Source organism: Chlorocebus sabaeus, chromosome 1, assembly GCF_047675955.1.
Source record: "Chlorocebus sabaeus isolate Y175 chromosome 1, mChlSab1.0.hap1, whole genome shotgun sequence".
NCBI classification, from domain to species: Eukaryota; Metazoa; Chordata; class Mammalia; order Primates; family Cercopithecidae; genus Chlorocebus; species Chlorocebus sabaeus.
Genome location: NC_132904.1, coordinates 122,886,697 through 122,899,061, shown reverse-complemented (window position 1 = coordinate 122,899,061; position 12,365 = coordinate 122,886,697). Strand labels below are relative to the sequence as shown.

General features: G+C 44.1%; 1 long non-coding RNA gene across 1 annotated transcript in view; it reads right to left on the bottom strand.

Annotated features, from left to right (window-relative positions):
- LOC140711765 (uncharacterized) overlaps window positions 1-11,739 on the bottom strand; it is a 34,074-nt gene extending 22,335 nt beyond the window's left edge. Inside the window, exon 1 of the long non-coding RNA XR_012093057.1 lies at window positions 11,624-11,739. This is a non-coding gene — a long non-coding RNA (uncharacterized lncRNA). The remainder of the gene's footprint in view (window positions 1-11,623) is intronic.
- Between the last annotated feature and the right edge of the window lie 626 nt (window positions 11,740-12,365).

Here is a 12,365-nt window from a genome sequence, read left to right as displayed (position 1 = left end):
ACGGGAGGCAAAGAGGTGGTATGATCTCACGCAGGAATCCAGAAAACACAATCGTAAGGCCAGCTTTATCTTCTACTAGTCAAGGTACCTAAACTGAATGTCCTCCACTGTTATAATAATAAGGACACTGCCCCATGCACCTTACAGGTAATGGGAAGAACTGTGGCAATGGGTGCTGAAGAGTCTTTAAACCCCAAAGCATTGCACAGATGTGATTATTTGGATGGTACTTGGAGACACAGAAGGTGGGGAAAATCGACCCTGCAACGCCATGGAGCCCAGTGGAAGTCTTGGTAGAGTAGAAGGGGAGAGTCTGTGTCTAAAGCGGAAGTCTGGTGAACACTAATTTCTCTAGTGACAGCTATACAAGTGTGGGACTAGAGACAGTCCCAGACCAAGCCAGACTAGCCCTTTTTCCTGACAATGAAGATGCTGTCCCTACAGAGACCTTCCTAAGCTCGCCCTTCCCTGATGCTGCCCTGAGGACCCCAGTCCACAGGGAGCTCTGCCCCACCTCATTGCAAGTGGTCTGTTTTCTTTCTTCTGTGTAGATGTCTTTTTACCTCTCATGTGCAGTAAGATCTCTGAGCCTCTGCCTGCTGTATGCTGTTCATTTCTTCATGTCTGAATGCCCCTGTGACACCAAGCGCATGGCCTGGTGCACATAGTAGGCTAAAACGCAGATATTAGCCAATAGCCTGAGCTGTTCTCCTTCATTCTCGCAGTACCTGACTGTGTAAGGATGCCCTGGCTTCTCCGTTTCCTATGATCTGCTTTGCTGTGGCTCCTTGCCTGCAGAACCTCGTTGAAAGCTTGACCCAATGCCCTTACCAAGATGCCTCTGCTCCATCACTACAAAGGCTGGGCTTGGGGCAGGAGATTGGGCAACGGCTGTACACAGGCACAGAGGTCCTCTTCTCTTGAAGGAAGTGATCCCTTTCCCCCACCCATCCACACCCTCCAGAGAAACAACTAGGACAAAGCTTTGCAGTATGGACACATGAGGAAGTGATCATTGAAAGATGTGGCCTCAGGTCAGCAGACCTGGGTCATCATCTCTTTATCATTATAGATCATTCTCTTCATCTCTCTGAGTCTTAACTTCCTCATCTATAAAATGAAGGATGTGAGCCAGGTGATCCCTGCAGTTCCTCCCACCTCTAAGATTCCTTGACTCACCAAGGAAGACGGGAGGGCAGCCAGAAGTGACATGAACCTGGGTTAAACCTAGTCTGTGCCCACACGTTGAGGCTTTATTTCTGCAGAATTCTCCATCCCAGTCCCTTTCCTAACCATGGGCAAAAACAGCTCAGGCAGCAATGAAGGTGTGACTATAGCTGAGCAGTTGGATTTAAATCCCTCAGAGCCATGGTGCTGGGAAGAGGGGCTGCCCTGGCCAGTCTATCAAAAGACCATTCCAACCAACTGATGTCTTATACATTGGTTTACACACATGCCCTTTATTATGTCAATTACCCATCAGTAACACTGCTGAAATCTGAAAAAGTGTTACTTATGAAGTTGTGCTAAGAGAACATCTGTTTATTATTTATTTTCCATCTTTTTTTTTTTTTTTTTTGAGAAGGAGTCTCGTTGTCACCCAGGCTTGAGTGAAATGGTGTGATCTCAGTTCACTGCAATCTCTGCCACCTAGGTTCAAGCGATTATCTTCCCTCAGCCTCCCAAGTAGCTGGGATTACAGGTGCCCACCACCACTCCTGGCTAATTTTTATATTTTTAATAGAAACAGATTTTACCACATTGGCCAGGCTGCTCTTGAACTCCTGACCTCAGGTGATCTGCCCTCCTCAGCTTCCTAAAGTGCTAGGACTATAGGCGTGAGCCATCACACCTGGCCTTCCCCATCATTTTTGCAATATCACTTTGCTATTTGTATACAGGCCAGAGGAAGGAGAGGATTGTGGAGGAGGCTTTATCTACGCTCACATTCTCTTGCTTCGTTATGGCTGTGAAATAAATTACACGATACTCTGAAAAAAGAGGGTCAACCCCTTTTAGGGTTGGCAACTGGTGTTTAAATCCTGATTTTGCCTCTTTTGAGATGTGTGATTTGGGACAGGTAACAATTGCCCTGATCCTCAGTTTACTCATTTGTTAGTTATTTGTTTATTCATTTGTTAAACTCATTTGTTAGATGACATTTATACCTATCAGATATGGTTGTGGTCTTCACAACCACACACTTGGCCCCCAGCATATTGTAAGTGCTCAGTAAACGGTAGTATAGGGATAAAAGTAGAAGCCAGAATTGCATGTGGAAGTCAGACCAGGGCCACCTTAAGTTTTACCCTCCTTCTGAGTTTCAGCCTGTTTTTGTGAAAAATTTTAGGTCACTTTCTTTTAAATGGAATACATCTTAGAAATTATCCTTCAGGATCAAAATTATCATGGGTGACATATTAGGGTCCAGCATTAGCTAGGCTGGCTCCAAATCTGATATTCACAGACTTCTTTGGGTTGCATTTTTTTTCCCGTAATACAACCTCTTGCTCCATTTTTTCTAAAGTAGGACCTTATACCCTGTGCTCCCTGGCCTTCCATACCATGCTGCCTCCCAGGCCCCAGTTCCAGGCTGTGACCCCTCTATTCCAGGAAAATACAAACAGTCTGCTGTCTTGGCATCTTAAAGTTGTGTCATAACACTCTTGAGATGGCAATTTCTTTTCTGTTGTTCAGTTGAATACATTTTTAAAGAAGATTCCCTTGGCTGCTGGCTCCTTGCTTTTCTTTCTGGTTAGATGCAATAACTACAATCTTTCACGTACTTACAAGTCAATTTTCCTTTAATGATGATTTTACCCGCTTTGAAGCTTATCAGAAGGAGGGTTCATGTACCTCGGGTCTCGGCTTGAAGCTTTCAGTGGGCCGCGGCAGCTGTTCTATAGGCAGTTGCACCTGTTTTGAATGTCATCAATGTAATGCTAATATGCAAAGCGATTTGCGATGCAAGAAGCCAGAACCAACAGTGAAAGAACTGTGTTTAGGATTATAAATCACTTCCTCATCAGCTGCTGAGCTTCCTTTGGGATTCAGCTGAAGAGGTTCTGCAGCCAATGGGACCCTGTGGCATTCCCTCTACTAACTTCTGTTCTCTGAGAGAGGGGTTGAGAGAGACCTTGTTAAATCTGGACAAGAAGGAATTAGAGGTGGTTAAAGTGGAATAGAGACCATAGGTGGAAGGAGGGAGGAAAGGAAGGAGAGCACATATGAGGCATAAGGCCCCAAAGAAACTTGCTGAGATCTGCTTTAGCAATGGCTGATAGCATTTGCAGAGGTTTGAATGGAGAGTTACAGAAGGGCTGCTCTACATCTTCCCAGGAAGAAAGGTTCCATTAGGGTTCATTAGAAATAAAGTCTATAATCCTCATCTCAAGCAAGCCTCCACTTCAAAGTTGCTCTTGTGACTTTGAATTAACCTATTTCCATTAGCAAAACAGGAAGGGTAAAAGTTCAGGGTGCAGAATGAACCGGTGATAGTCTGGCTAGTTCAGAAGCTGAACTTCTTGACTTCTGTGGTCCTCCTAAAATGCAATCGGGGCATGGCTGCCTCAGTGGACAAATCTGTAAAACGGATCCAATCAATTTAATAAGGGGTCAGGCCTGGAGAGTTTCCCTCTAATGAGAGCTTTGCTGTTTATTAGGGCCAAGCTCACCTCCTTTCTTTTTCTGAGGAAGAATGTGGCTGGATACAGCATAAAACAATATACAAGCACAGGACATAGCTCTCAAACAACCACCCTTTATGTCACTTAAGTTGCATGCTCACCACAAATTCAAAATAAGTTTGGAACTAGGCTGGAATACTTTAGGCCCAGGCATAGAATTCACACTGGGTTTGGCAGTGCTGGTAACCCAGAATTTTTTGGAAAGTTGTCAGAGAAGATTTGGGTTTGGTGTGACAGAGACAACAAGCTGAAGAGGGCAGGCAGAGAAACTACCTTATGTCTAAGCTGCTCCTATGCAAGAGTTAAATGATGGTTGCTGTAGTCCATCAGCTTCCTGGGATAAACAAGGTGGGGTTAACTGCTACATGCAAGATGCCCGTCAACATTCTGCCCCCGCAAGAGCTTCTGTAACCATTAAGAGCTAAATAAAAGCATGAGGTGGCTTATCTCAAATGCAAGACATTGGTGCTTGAGTGCTGCAAGATTTGCAGAGAAGAACTTGTAGTGGGGGAGGGAAAGAGGAAGTGAAACCTGATCTGAAATCTGAAATGTAAAGAATTAGAGTGGAAGTAGGGGAGGGCATTTCAGGTAGAAAGAGTGGCATGAACACAGTGTGGCGATAAGAATGAGTGTCACACCTCAGGGAGATATGGGGAGGGCAGTGCAGCCTAGAGTGAGAGAGGCCTTGGTTGTGGGGAAGCAATCAGGGCAGACTACCAAAAGGGTCATGGAGTCACCATGCAACACAAAATTAGAAACCCTAAACCATTGGTATCGGTACTGTGGGCCTGAGACGCAGAGTGGGGTATGGGGTGGGGCATCTACTCACAGATTTACCACCTCAACATGCAAGTCTGTTCCCACAGCTGCAAATAGTCGATTCTAATCAACACTAGAGGGGGTTAGCCGCCAGCATGTGAACCCTCAGGTATCTGCGGCAGGGCAGCTGCCCCAGCGCCACACACTCCCAAGCTGATTCATACTTGTGTCTGGTGACACCTGGGTCTCATCTGTCCTGACAACAACAATGAGAATCACCCAGACAGTCTGTGCAAGAATGTCTCCTAGTCTAATTTCTGGTGTGATTGTTTTCAAAGCTGCAATAGAACTCTAGTCCCCCCTGGATTTCTTGAGGAGAAAATAACAGTTATTTACTTATTGGGTCTATTAAAAATGCACCCATTATCTGAATGCCTCTAGGCAACTGCACAAAAATATATTTTTAAAAAGATGAGAATCCAATTAAGCAGAGATGCAGATGCTCCTGCAGCAAGTAGGCCAACCAGGCTGTTCCCTGAAGGGTGGATGAGAGCCAAGGAGAAGGATACCCTTGCCTGCCAGTCAGTGCACCCAGGTTTCTGTAAGCCAGAAGGGGAGAAGCTGCAGAGATGCAACCGTCCACCCTGTGGTTTCCCATTCTCCTGCTCTGTTTCTTGCCAGCCTTGGACTTCTACAATAGCACTCAGACTGGGCTTAGTGTCTGTGATGAGGTCAGGAGGGAATGCAAGGTAGCTGAGGTAGAAACACCTAGATCGGAGGTTTGGAAAACGCTGTTAATTAGCTGCCTTGTATGTTATCTTGGCTTCTTGCTCAGCCACAATCTGAAACAGTTTTACAGTAGACTGTACTGTTCCTACAGAAATCTTGTGAGATAGGTAGTGATCTTGCCAAAACTCGCATCTGATGATGTCACTCCCTACTGAAACTCTTCCCAGATTCCCAATGCTTTAGGGTCAAGATCCCTCCCTCACATGGCATGTGTGGCACTTGGCAGTCAGACTCCAGGCTAATTCTCCTCACACACCCACCCAACCCTACTCTAGTCACACACAACTACCTGTAGGTCCTCAATCTGTTTCAAACTAGTCTACACATCTAGGTTTTTAAAAGCTATCTTATCTCTATATTATCAGTATCGTAACTTCTGCAACTGGACACTTTTTCCTCACCCTTCAGGTCGGCAGAGGCACCACCTACTCCTGGAAGACTTCCCTGGCCTTCCATTCTGGAACAAGTGCTCCAAGTCCTGAAGAATCTGAGCACTCTGTATTGTAACCTCGTGCTGACATGTCTGTCTCTCTGGTCAGAACATGAGTTACTCAAACAGAAGGTCTTGTCATTCTGCTCAGGAGTCTCCGTGCCTAGCAGAGAGCATCAAAGCTAAAACAAAGTCTTCCTCTAAGACCTAGTACTGAACCTTGAGTTCTTGAAACCTCAGGCTTTCCTCTCCTGTAAAATAGACATTATAATATTAACTGCTGCCTCATTTAAAAAACTGTGAAGATGTAGTGAGACATTACATAGAGACAACAAACCTGAGCATCTTGTGCCTGGTACGTGACCATTGTTGACAAAACAGAAGGAACAGGTACATAGCATATGTCATTGACTTTTTCCGAAGAAGAGACTGAGCTCAGAGAAGCGAGCTAACTTGCCTGGAGTTGCACAGTAGATAGGAAAATGGAAGAACTAGAATACAAACCTGGCCTTAGCTGGCTTCAAAACCCTTCTCATTTTCTGTGCCATTCACAAGCTCTGCAGACCAGACATACAACTCACTAGCTGATCTCTGCTCAAATGGCAAACCCAAGGCAAAGGCACCTCCTCTACAGGAAAACTTAGACTTTTGGGTCCTGCTGGCTGAAGAATTCAGAAATCTTTTTTCACCTTGATTATCTATGGCAGTGATTCCCGAAAACATTTGTTTGTTTCTGGAGACATCTTTGTTTATATCTGGGAAACAGTTTTGTTTACTGGAATAAGCAATGGACTGGGAGTCAGCTACTACCCAATAAAATGGCATTATTTAATCAATACTTTCCTGACGCTTCCTTTTCCCCATTGCAAAATGAAGATTTTGGAATGAATCACTTCTATGGTCCCATCCATCTCTAAACATCTGTTACATATGTGAAATAAGACAGCTAATGCATCCCAAAACCAAATTGGTCTTGAATTGCCCATTCTACCAAATAGCACACATTTCTGCTTCCCTCCTTGAGTTTCGATTATCAGCAGCTATGAGTTTGTTGCTGCTCTCCACCAAGGTGAGGTCACAGTGGTGAGGTCAGCTAGGGAGAAAACATTCGTGTCAAATACAGATGGTTCAAGCCTCCCTAAGCTCCTCAGTCTCCTGGGGAGGGAGAAGCAGGTGCAGGACATGTAACCTGCACTTTTCCCCAGCACCCTGCTCAGAGGCCAGCTCTTCTCTGCTCCTCAGGTCCAGTGAGGGGATTATCCTGGAAAAGGAAAGACTTAAGAGAACTGACACCTCCCATCAGCTACACTGCACAACATTGATTCGACTGTGGGCCCAGCAATTGCTACTAAGAGACCATTCTCCATGGGGATAGCAGCTGTGGTTGCATTAACTGTCTAGGGGGACCTGCCCTCCCCAGGGGCTCCCGCATGCACTCAGCCCCACAGCCCCACTCAGAGAGAGCTTCACTTTCAAGGAAAGCAGCATGTTTACCACCTATGTGTTCATGCACAGGGAGCCTGAGACCTGAATCATCAGTGCAATCATTCACAGAGGGACTGACTTTGCTGCAGCTGCGAATATCATTGTCATAAACTTTTCTTTCTGGACTAGATCATGGAGAGTCATCAGATAACCCTCCTTACTTGTTGTTAGAGTCAGGGAGCTACCATTGAGATCTCACATCTACTCTAGGCTGCCCTTTATTTACTGAAGAGAAGGTCCCTGTTTGCCGGCACCATCATTGTGGCTGGGCTCAGACAATGCTCAGATTGCTCTGTCTACCATCACATCATCAGCATTTCTTCTATTCATCTGGATAGGTTTGTAATGGGGATTAAATAAATTAATACCCGCAAAGCTCCTACAACAGTGTCTGGTACATAGTAAGTGGTATAAAAGTATTAGTTGTTATTTTTATTTATTCACTGCAATGAGTATGTAGGGAGCACTTACAAAGTGTTGGGAAATGTACCAGGCATTGAATATGTAACAGTGGACAATGGCGGCCTGCTTCCTCCTAGCCCTCAAGGAGCTTAGACTCTGTGGGAAGAATCTGTGGGCATTCACAGAGACTTCCCCAGAGGATAAAAGCCTGCCCTGTGAAGTGAGAAGAGCAGTCATTCAATTTCCCACTTCCCGAGTTGAGAGGTTAGCTCAAACTAACCTGCTGCTTGAGAGGCAGGGGAAGGGAGGCACCCTCTGAGCCTCCCTTTGAGCTTACCGAGGCAACTAGACGTCAAAGCTGGTCCCCTAGACTAAAAGCCTGTCCCACGTTTTTTCAACCTCGTGTTTATCTACGGAAAAACCATTTTTGTAAGACCCCCGGATTTGTCTCCTAGCAGAGTCTTTCCAGTTGGAATTAATCCCCAAAACGACCCTTTCAGCAAAATTGTCCGTAAGAGTTAGTATTGTCAACTTTATTGGATTGAAGGATGAAAAGTATTGTTTCTAGGTGTTGCCAGAGGAGATTAACATTTGAGTCAGTGGACTGGAAGAGACAGACCCACCCTCAATGTGGGTGGGCACCATCCAATCAGCTGCCAGTGTGGCTAGAAAAAGCAAGCAGAAGAAGGTGGAAGGGGCAGACTTGCAGAGTCTTCCAGCCTTCATCTTTCTCTGGTGCTAGATGTCGAACATCAGACTCCAAGTTCTTTGGCTTTTGGACTCATGGACTTATACCAGTGGCTTGCCAGGAGCTCTCAGGGGTTTGGCCAGAGACTGAAGCCTGCACTGTCAGCTTCCCTACTTTTGAGGTTTTGGGGCTTGGACTGGCTTCTAAACCGATACTGGTTTTCTTGCTCCTCAGCTTGTAGACAGGCTATTGTGGGACTTGACCTTGTGATCGTGTGAGTCAATTTTTCTTAACAAATTCTCTTTCATTTATACGTATATCCTGTTAGTTCTGTCCCTCTAGAGAACCCTAATACATTGTCCTTTGTCCCTAAAAAAAATCGAGAAAATGATCCCATGGCCACTCTCAGTCACCTCATTTTTGGTACCCCATAAAATCTTATTATTAGGTGATGCCTGATGCTAAAAGATCAGTCTCTCCACTGCAGCTAAAACATTTCACCATCTCCTTTTCATAATACATGGAGAATAGTCACTCAACCCCCTCCAGTGAATACCCCTGGGAGGAGTGCCCAGACTTCTGAAATGCCAACCATACATCGCCTCAAGAAAGTCTGGAATTCCTCTTAGGAATTGATTTTAATTGATTCAGCATTCAACAAATATTGAGTACATAGTATATGCTAGGCACTAGGGGATGAAAAAAATAATAAACATTTCTTCAAGTAGCTCACATTCCTGAAGGGAAGACAAATGTAGACAACTTACAATACAGTTGAATGAGTTTGATAATAGAAATAGGCATCTAGTGGCTCCTTGTTGCAGGGTAATTTGTTTAAAATGTTATCCCATTGTTGACAGGCTTTTCATCCTCAACTACTGCTGCTGCCCATCTTCTCTGGCAATTCCCTGGTTATGCCACATTGGTTAATTCCTTCACCTGCCATGCCCTTCTCTACTGCTCCTTGTCCATATAGCAAACTCCTATTCATCCTTTAAAACCCTTTTCAGACTATTCCAACCTTTTTTTTTTTCAGATGGATTCTGACTCTGTTGCCCAGGCTGGAAGGCAATGGCACAATCTTGGCTTACTGCAACCTCTGCCTCCTGGGTTCAAGTGATTCTCCTGCCTCAGGTTCCTGAGTAGCTGGGACTACAGGCTTGCACCACCATGCCCAGCTAAATTTTTTGTACTTTTAGTAGAGACGGGGTTTCACCATTTTGGCCAGGATGGTTTTGATCTCTTGAACTCATTATCCACCCATCTAGGCCTCCCAAAGTGCTGAGATTACAGGTGTGAGCCACCATGCCCAGTTGACTATTCCAACCATTTTAAGCATTCTCTTTTCTATACTATTGATTTACTTTTCCATATTTCTATTTTCACACATGATGTTCTATAAGCTAATGAATTATTTGTGTATCCACATTCTTTACCACACCATATGTTTCTTTAGGGCCTAATACAGTACCTAACCTATAATAGATATTCTTAAATGTTCATTGATGTGTATAAGATACAATAGTAATATTACTATGACCACCACTAATAACTACTATTTTTGGAATTTTCATTAGCCAGGCATTATGATAAGTGCCTCATGTGTATTTCTTCAGTTTTTCCTGAAAACAATGTGGAAGTATCATAGATGTCATCTCTAGTCAGTTATCTTTCTCAGATAATGTATTGTATAAATTATTACTCTCTTCCACTTCTCTCTCTCTCTGTCTCGTACACATCCATGCAATCTTATAAGTCATCTCGGAACCTCATTTACTATTTTTAGGGGTTCGTAATCTGACTTAGCTATCTCACTTCTGTATTCCCACTGTACCCTGCATATGTCCATGTAAGTGCATCTTAGTCTAGTATAACTATTGATTTAGTTGTTTGCTTCCTTCTTTAGAAATTCCTTGAAGTCAGGCATGGCCCCTTCCCTTTTTTATCCCAAATGACTTTCATGGTGCCTATATAATAAGTGTTAAATAAATATGTATGGTAAAAGGAAAGAAGAAAGGAAGAATGGAAGAGAGGAAATAAGAGAGAAAGAGCAATATTTTCCATGGACCAGGTGAGTTGGTTCATGGAAAACAGCCAAGCAAAGGAAAAACAGCAAGATCAGTGGGCATATTTGTGTCTTTATAGGTAGCTTCTAATAAATCTGGACATTTATAACTAGTGAGTTATCAATCACTTGCTATATGACAATCATCCTCATTTTACAGAGAAAAAAACTAGGGAATCTTAGTGAAACAACCATCATATTCTCAGTTGACCTTAGACAAAGAACTCTTTTACTTCTATCCTATTGCTTTAATTCTTGGATACAATACTTCTCACTGACAGTCCCGCTAATCTCTTGCATGCTTTATCTCTCCAAGCAAAAGTGGGTAGGACCAATGGAAATTGTGCATGTATCTATTTATTTAATAACATTTCTTACTATCAATGCTGTTCCAGGTCCTCTACCAGGCACTGGGGACACAGAGTGCAGTCCTGTAAGAGCTTTACAGAAAGGCAATTATACACCATTTTCGTGCAGCCTACGGTTCAGACCATCCAAAGTTAGCACATGGTGTTAATGGTGGAAACACCTGTGTGCTCAGGTAGCCAATAAAGCTTTTAAACCTACTTAAGAAGCAAGGAAAGAGAAAGAATAAACGCCTGAAATTGAATTGGCCTGGGATTTTAGCCTGTGATTTGGAGTGACTTTGGGGGAAAACAAGTTAGGCATAGACAAATAAATGTAACACGTGTCCACATGATTTTTCCCAGGTCATATTAAACAATCATTTTATCTATGATAAATGCATTTCCAGAGAAAATCTCCAGATTTATTAGAAGTCATTTACAAAAACCAGGCAACTTGCAGTTCCTACTTTCCACATTTTGTTATCTGACTTGTAACCAACCTCCTGCCGATCCCAAAACTCATCATGTCCTTAAGACACAGAAGGAGAGGTGGGCGGTACTCACAACTCCCCATGGAGAATACTCAGAGGGGTCCTGCAGTCCTCTCTGGATCTCTTTCTCCATCTTTTCCACTAATAGTACAATGCAACAGGTGTATCACCCTCCTCCCAGTTCCCAACTTCCACACGAGGCCATTCCTCACGGTTGGTCTAGTCCCCAAAGAGGCACTCGCTAACTCTCAGCTGGTTAGTTTTATAGGATCAGCCAAGTTCCCACTTAGGCTGAGGAGAAGGAAATCCAGCTCCTTTGGGTTTAGAAGCAAGCCCTTTCCGCCCCCGACCCCGCCGCCCCATGTAGAGGCACTGCTTCTTTTACCCTTCACCCTGTGACCTCTCAGACACCTGTGGGAAGGTCCCAGGCAAGTATCAAGGGATCACCCAGTACCTGATACCCAAAGCGCTCCCCACCCACCTGGGCTCCTCAGACAGCAGGAAGGGGATTATAACCTGTAATTTCTCATCTCGGTTAGCAGGTGACAGGCTCCCATAACGTGGCATCCATATGGCGTCACCCCTTCTGTTGAGCACAATTTTAGGGCAAGATTCATACTGCTTCTCTCTGTGCTCAAAATAGATGCCCAAAATTGGGATAGAATTTACATAAGTTGGCTGAAGAGACTGTGTTCAATTAAAAAGCTTTTGTTGCCAAGGAATTTTTTTAGTTGATACATATGCTCCTTTATTGCAGTCCTTTGGGGGGAAAGATTGTGGCACTCTCTCTTCTCTCTCTCTGTCTTCCTCCTGCTCTGCCTCCCCAACTTAGTAAATAAGGAGGGGGGTGGATATCTCCCCGGAAGCCTGAGTGAGCAGCAAATGAAGAAACCACCCATATGGAAATAACAGGAACCCTGGCCCATGAGAAGTAGAAGCCAGTGATGCCCTCTTGCCTAGCCTGGGGCAGTGCAAGCCAAAAACCTCTTCTCTGTGTGTATTCTGGCCTCTGCCCCAGAAAGAATGGGTCCTCCCACTTGCAGTCACCGTAAATCCAATGGGATGTGTTTTCCATTGCACTGACACGGAAGTATGTATTTAAAAATATTGAGTGTGTTTTTTCAATCATGAAATGATGCTGTTCTTGTGCAAAAATTTGGGAAGAACAAATTTTTGTGGAAAAGTGGAAAGGAAGAAAAAATTCACTGGCAATTTTACCATTC